Genomic DNA, 7,465 nt, shown 5'->3' with positions numbered 1-7,465 from the left:
GGAGAGAAGGAAACTGCTCCTTCCTTGTCGCTCGTCTGAAAGTTGGGAAATGGATTTTGCTTTTCTTTTGCCGCCCCCTTTCTGGCTTCCCTGTGGCTGCTTCTCCGTGCCCCCCCCCGGAAGGCTCCGGGAGTGGGGCGGCCGGGCGGAGGGGACGGCCGCAGAGGCGCCCGTGTGTTAATGTGTCTGTCCTTCACTCCTCCATTGTCTGCTGCTGCTGCCGCCGCGCTTGCTCTCCCCTCCCCGGACCGCGCAACCACCCGACAGGTGCGGCGGGCGAGCGGGCACCCCTCACGGCCGGGCCGCCCCGCGGAGAGCGCGGCCGCCGTCGAGCGGGACCGGCGCCTCAGCCCCGTGGCGGCGCTGCCCGGGCGGGCGGCGGGCGGCGTTCTCGGGCTGCGGCGGGGCAGCGCCGGGCGGGCGAGAGCGCGGGGCCTGTGCGCGACGGCCATCGCGGGTCCGGGCGTGCGCCGCGGCGGGATGACCGAGTGCCCGCGGAGGAAGACCGCGCGTGGAAATTCCGCCGTGCGCGGGTTTGCGCGTCCCGGCCGCCTTCCCCTCCCCGGCCGCTGCGAGGGGCGACGCGGCTGGACGCCTGCCGCGGGGGACCCCGCTGGAAGCTCCGAGGCCCCCAGGACGGGCGGCGCCGGGTCTGCTGGCGGGAGGGCGGGCGGCCGTGCGGGCTGGCACCTGCGACTGGGCAGCCCCGGTAGCCGTCGGTCTTTCCGCAGGGGCTGCTTTCTTGTCTTTTTATGGCATCGGTGTGTAGGGTGGGTTTTTTTTAGGCAGGAAAAGGTGTTTATTCGGCTAAAGCGACCGAATAAAGCCCTGGTTGTGTCACGGCGTCGTGTCTCCAAAAGGAAGCAGACTCTGATGAATTGGGAAGGGAAATAACCCGTTTGGGGTATTTTGAACGGTGCCTTTTGTTTAGCGCCTTTCTAAAATTAAACCGTCGGTGGAAAAACGATCTTTGTTACGGATCCAACTTTCCACTCCTCCAGTTGAAGCTCGGTAGGCACGGGGATGATCTGCAGATCCCCAGCAAGGCACAGGCAGAGACTCGGGTTTAGCGTTCTTGATTTCTGCGTGTGTTTGTACGAGAGAGAAAAGTAGAACCCTAGTACTTGGTGGTGACTTTACCCTCCTTTGTGCTACTCTTCCGTCTGTAATTCTTGTATCCTTTCTTTTAAGGAACCTGTTTTTCCCTGTAACTTATTTTTGAAGGCACAGCCTTATCAGCAAGCTTATTTTTTTTCTTTCCTTAATGCTTGCAGGTCATCTCATGGCTACTTATGTCTTGGAATCTCTCTCACTTAGTAATCTTGTTCTCTGTTCTCACATTTGTTAATTGCTTAACTGACTTTCAGAAATGGCGAAGTCCTGGTATTCGCTTCCTGGTTCACAGACGAGCATGCTCTCGGAACCTAGCATACCTTTATAACTATTTGGGTACAAACCCAAAATGTGATACGATTTTATTTCAAAGAAACAGTCAAGTTCTGTATGTTTTCCTGATTTTAGAAATCATGGAAATAGAGGGATGTATCACCATCTTGTTTACTGGAATCAACAAGTGTAGATAAGAGAGATCGCTTTGGACTTGAAATTGTAACAGATTCTCTTGACTCTTTTTGTGGGAAACCAAAAATGTGTTGAAGGAAATCCCCTCAAGACAAAAGTGCTTTTAATATTCTGGTCTAGAACGATATCCCCATGTAGTGCTAACAGAAATCTGTCACTGGCTCAACCATGAAGGCTGAAATTACGGTTTAAGTGGTCTTTTGTTGGTTCACTGCAGGGTGTGAATTTTACCCGCTGTGAACAAATTTTGTGATATTATGGTATGCTGATAATCTCTGTGGCACTATTAAATAATAAGATCCTACAAGCTTCCTTTCATATTCCAAAAAAACCCCCAACCCATCAGGCATTCAATGTACGAAAATATGCATATTACATTCTTTTTTTTTTTTTAATGTGAGATTGTCAGTACTGTCACTGCATCCTAGTTCACAGAATAAACAGGCAAACACAATTTTTCCTTGGCAGCCTCACTGGAGCTCACTTGGTGACTTAAGGCTGCAGGAGTGCTCCATCTGTAAGGGTAATAAAATACTTTAACACTAGTTAAAAACATTTCTTGCTCTTACCAATGGAAGGCTTCTGTATGACCTTCAGTTCGGTAGTTTGCGGGCATTTCACAATCCAGTTTATCATTGCAAGATTGTGATGTGGTAATGAAGTGGCGTTGCCTCCATTTTATGTATAGAATTTGAAGCATGATGGCAGCAAGTGATTTTTCTGAGGTGGTGTAGGGAGTCTGCGTCAGGGCACGGAACTAGAATCTGAAAATATAGGTCCTGTACTTTTATGTCTTGCCCCTTGATGTATTTTCTTTTATCTACTGTATCTGGTTGTTGCACATATTGAAGTTGTGCATATTACTGTGTGGTAACTAATAATTTAAGTTGTGGGTATTACAGAGGGAAAAGGACATGTTCACCTCACTGTGACTCAATATTGTTTAGATTTCAAATGGTAAGTATCACATATAAAAAAAAATCCTTATTTCCTAATCAGGTTATACATCTGATACTTTTGATTTGTGAAGCAGGTACAAGTGGTTTCCCCTCCAGTTTGCTGGTTCTAGTGTGTGCAGTTCTGCTCCTGGGAATTTATGATGGCTGTTGTAATCCATGTATAGGTGTTCCTAAACACCTGATGTTTTCTGCAACTGTTGAGAGCAAGGCCCATGCAAGAAAATAACAAAGATTTCTTTAATTAAGTATTAGTAATACAATATACAATACAATAAATGCCTTTTCTTGGGTCAAAGGAGAGGAGAGAAGACTGCCTTATGCCATGGAGAGTGCACCATGAAACTCTGTCTTTGGACATGGAAGAGAGGAAAAGGAGATGCTGAACTGGTTTCACTGATTTCAAGCTGGTTTTTGTCAAATGACTAACCTTTGCTTGTATCTTGGAGCCTTGCTTGAATTATGGCCATGTACTCTGTTGCTCAGCTAGTGGTAGCATGGGTCAAAGGTCCTATAGCCTCTTTCTATGCCAGGGCTTAGCATGATCAGAATCTTGGTCTGCCCTCCTGCATTTTATCTAGGGAAAAATAAAATAACAGGCAAAACAAGTACTGATATTCCTATGACTTATTCTTCTAACCCATCCCACTGGTCACAGCTAAGGACTTCCCTTTGTATTGGATCACCTGCAGTGGGTTTTTTGAGCTTAGGTAAACTCTGCATCTGCAGCGTCCTGTGGTTATAACTTCCACAGCTGCTTGTGAAAGACCTCTCTTTATTTGTTTTTGAACCTGCTACTTTGTGGTTTCATTTGATTCCCCAGCCCCCAGTTCCTGTTTGGGGAGATGAGGAATTGTTCCCTGTTCACCCTTGATATGCAGTCATGCCTTGACAGACTTGTATTATTCCCTGTCACTGTCTTTTTGCCAAGCTGAAGTCTTAAGTTTATTTAATCATTCCTATATAAAAGCCATTTCATATGGTTCTCAAGTGTGTTTTTGTAAAATGGTTCTGTCTTCTGCATGGCCTGGGCTATGGGAAATCTTCATGTGGAGCTGAGCCTTTCAGACAGACCTTCGCTGGGTTTTGGTCCTGCTGTCTCCAATTCTGATAGTTGTGTCCTGGCCAAAGTGAGGAGTATCTAAAAGGATTATTCATTTAGAATAATTCAAGTTCATGCAAGTTCAAGGGTATTTTATTGCTAGAAATATCCTCTGTTTTTTCCTCTCAGATCCTAATCTGTGGATAGGTTACTTTTTCCCCCCCAGTTGATTGGCACTATATAACTCTTTGACTTCCTTAAGTATTTTTATTTTATTGTAAGTGGGTTTTTTTTTTAGGTTTCATCTGTGTTGGGATCTCAGGACAGCCACTGGATCTATAATATGATCTGTCAACATTGCTAAGTCTTGTTTTGTACCAGAAGCTGGATTATAAAAAGACTGTAAAAGAGTCACTGAAAGCAGCCAGGGACTGGTGAGCCTGATACATGTTTGAACACAATAGGTATATCTTTGAATGACAAGGTATTCCTATAGCCAAGGTGCTCATCTGAATCATGCATAGAAATCTCCATTACTACCAATTCCCTGTGGGACTTTGCACAAAGTTAAGCTTTCTCTGTACTCTGAAATTTAGGTGCAAATCCCCACACTTCACTCTAGCTGTATCCAAAGCCTGGCAAGGTGAGACATGTGCTCGCTTCATCTTCTCTTGAAACCTGACTTGAAGGATTCTCCAGCATATTGGACAGGAGGACACCAAAGTATCCTCCAAAAGATTGGTCCAGACTATTGGGTAGGCAGAGTTGAGGTGAGCAGTGTTAGCCAGTGTGAAATACAGGACAGAGCAGTACCAGTTTGGGACTTGAAGATTCATAAAATGGTACAGTCATCCTGACAGGATTTATTAGTCTGATTTGGCATGAGCATTAGTGATATGCTCCTAGACCTGATCTGACTGAGCAGAGCCAGCTTTGGTGGTTTTGCACCCAGAATATAGCCAGCATAGCAGCCACCTATAGAGGTGCTAAACTGCTTACAAGTTTATTTGTGTAGGCTGCAAAGTGCATTTTTGAGTATATGCTTTTATTTTTGCGTATGTCTTTATCTGCTAATCATGAAAGGGTAGCCCGCGTAGTCTTCCCAGAGACAGTGAGGGTTAACGGTGCAAAGAAGGAATTTTGAGGTGCTCAGGTATTGTGATGATGAGGGCAATGCGAGTGCCTTTGTGTTGTGGTTCAGCCCCAGCTGGCAGCTCACCACCACATGGCCGCTCGCTCACTCCTCACCCCTGCAGTGGGATGGGGAGGAGAATGGGAAGAGAAAGGTAAAACTCGTGGGTTGGGATAAGGACGGTTTACTGGGACGGCAAAGGAAGAAGAAAATAACAAGACTACTAATAAAAGAATGTACAAAGTGGGTGATATAAAATGCAATTTGCTCACCGCCTGGAACCTGATGCCCAGCCTGTCCCTGAGCAGTGACCCCTCCTCCCCGGCCAGCCCCCTTTATATACTGTGACATATGGTATGGAATATCCCTTTGGCTAGTTTGGGTCAGCTGTCCTGGCTGTGTCCCCCCCAGCTTCTTGTGAAAATTAACTCTAGCCCAGCCAAAAACCAGGACACTTATCTAAGTGTGTATTTGTTCTACCTGGTTAAAAGCTTCTTTTTTAAAAAATTAGCATTACTTTCATAACAAAACTAGATGTGTGTACCCCTTGCTTCATTTTATGTACTCAACATTGGATCTATAATTTAGGAAGAAAATAAATTGCTTCTTTGCAGGCTGACTTCGTACTCTCTTAATAGTTTGTTCTAGGTGGTCCGGATATGAACAACTTGCTCAGACAATACATCTTTTTTGGTTTTCATATGAGACTTTAAGTCATTGTGATTCTTTTTGATTGAGACAAATCCAAGCTTTAAACAAATTGTTTCATGCATAGGAATTCCATGTAGGTAGGTACTTTAATTTTTTTGTAAGCATAATGGAACAAGCAGCTTTCTGCTGATGGAGGACTGAGATGTGTTTAGTGACTGCAGAGCAGTATGTATCAGAGGGCCAGCTGAGCATGATTGCAAGACTAAATACTTTCCCACTTAAGCTTTGCAAGTGGTGGCAATAACCCGATCACGTATTGGCATGGCATCTGTAAGAGCTGATTTGCAATGTCTTTTCAGACAAGTGTTGCTAAAATAAATTGAAAAGTTCAGAGATGTAAAGTAAATCAAATTACATAAAGCTGTCACGGAAATATATGTGCATGTAGAAGGACATTGGAAAACTTTACAGCACATATAGACCCCACTCCACCTTTTGGGAATCATGATTGCGATACTGGGAAAAATAAAGTCCCTGGGAGTGTTAGGTGTTAGCGGCAGATAGTGACAATCAAACCTTTTATCTGGTGAAGAATGGCAGAGGCATTTGGGTTAGACATATCTAATTAGATCTAATCCGTGAGTAATTTTTTAATGTAAGATAAACTTATTTAAACTCTGCTTACGTAATAGTCATCTACAGATATACGTACCTGTTTGCAGGCTTAAGGTGATTGTTTAGGACAGAGGAATAAGATTATGCATTGAATGGATATGTACTATTAAGTTCAGGTTGCTTTGAGCCATAACTTTTTACTACTCAGCTTATTTTCTGTTCTCATTCTTCCTGTTCAAATTCAAGAATTCTTATGTCTGTGTTGCATACAAGGCAATACACTGTCACCTATATCTGTCTCACTGCCTGAGCCTGCATGTAAAGTAATTCTGTTCTGATATGTCACATGCAATACATTTCACCTGTGAACTGCCATGGTTGCCCATTAAACTCTGGATTTGATTTCCGTCGTTGATTAAATATGAGTCTTCCCCTCAACTGCAGCAGGACTTACTTGTTAATTTAAAATAGTAATTATCTGTTCAAAGATAACTAGAATGCTCAGGGATCACTCAGAGGTAATGCCGATGTGTGAGAGGAAAATTGTCAAATGGAAAAAATCTATTGCTTCTCCCTAGGGAGAAGTCTGTGGAGTGCAGTAATATTCTGCCATCCCTGAAAACCCTTTTGAACTTTCCATTCAGTACTTCTTAAATCTAGATGTAGATCTTGTAAGAGACTGCAAAAGTCAAAGTAAAAGCTAGTCCAAAATAAAGAGAGAGTCCAGTGACCAAAGGGTGCAGTAGTGTGGTGGCCATATTTAGGGCAACGTAGTGCTCCTCAAGGTTCTTGCGTGCTATAAAGCTGAGAGCGGAACGAAACACTTGAGTTTCAGAGTTTAACAGCTTTGGTCTTCTGTAAAGTGTGCAAGCACAATAAAAGGAAATCATATATTTGTAACATATTGCTGGTAAACCTTCCGACTCGGATCACAGTTTTGCGATGGGGTTGGATAGGTGTAAGCAGCAGCTCATGTAGACCAGATTGCAAGACTAGGAGGTGCTTGATGCATTCCTAGCAAAGGGAAAGCAGTTAAGAGGTAAGCTGGTTGTGAGTCAGTACGGAAGCTGAAATCTGGGTAGTGGCTGATGCATGTGGTAAGAGCTTTTTTTTCTCCTGTTCTTCAATCTTGTTCCCACTCCATCTTTATATGCTTTTATCACTATTTTTTAATGTAGTAAAAAAACTTCCTCACATGTGCCATATAAAATAAGTAATCTTCTGTCAAGTTACGTATTTTGGTTTTTAAATTCCCAGAAGTCAGGAAAATATTTCCAGGAAGTAAATCAGTAGTAATTCCTACCATAATAGGGACTTTGTCTATAAGAACTGTTTGTTGCTATGCATCTGTGGTGGATTGACCCTGGCTGGAGGCCAGGTGCCCATCAGAGCTGCTCTCTCACTCCCCTTCTCAACTGGACAGGGGAGAGAAAATATATTGAGAGGCTCTTGGGTCGAGATAAGGACAGGGAGAGATCACTCAATTAC

At 44.0% G+C, this 7,465-nt stretch overlaps 1 protein-coding gene across 2 annotated transcripts in view; it reads left to right on the top strand.

Annotated features, from left to right (window-relative positions):
* Positions 1-7,465, top strand: part of BZW2 (basic leucine zipper and W2 domains 2) — a 59,681-nt gene that overhangs the window by 312 nt on the left and 51,904 nt on the right. The window contains exon 1 of one of the 2 annotated variants that reach the window (XM_054816316.1): positions 157-267. The exons of the other annotated variant lie outside the window; for it this stretch is intronic. The gene's annotated coding sequence lies outside the window, so the exon portion shown is untranslated. Of the gene's footprint in view, positions 1-156; positions 268-7,465 lie in introns of those variants that run through there. 2 annotated transcript variants of the gene reach the window in all.

The sequence above is a fragment of the Grus americana genome, chromosome 2 (genome assembly GCF_028858705.1).
Source record: "Grus americana isolate bGruAme1 chromosome 2, bGruAme1.mat, whole genome shotgun sequence".
In the NCBI taxonomy this organism is placed as follows: domain Eukaryota; kingdom Metazoa; phylum Chordata; class Aves; order Gruiformes; family Gruidae; genus Grus; species Grus americana.
This window is presented reverse-complemented; position numbering and strand designations above follow the sequence as displayed.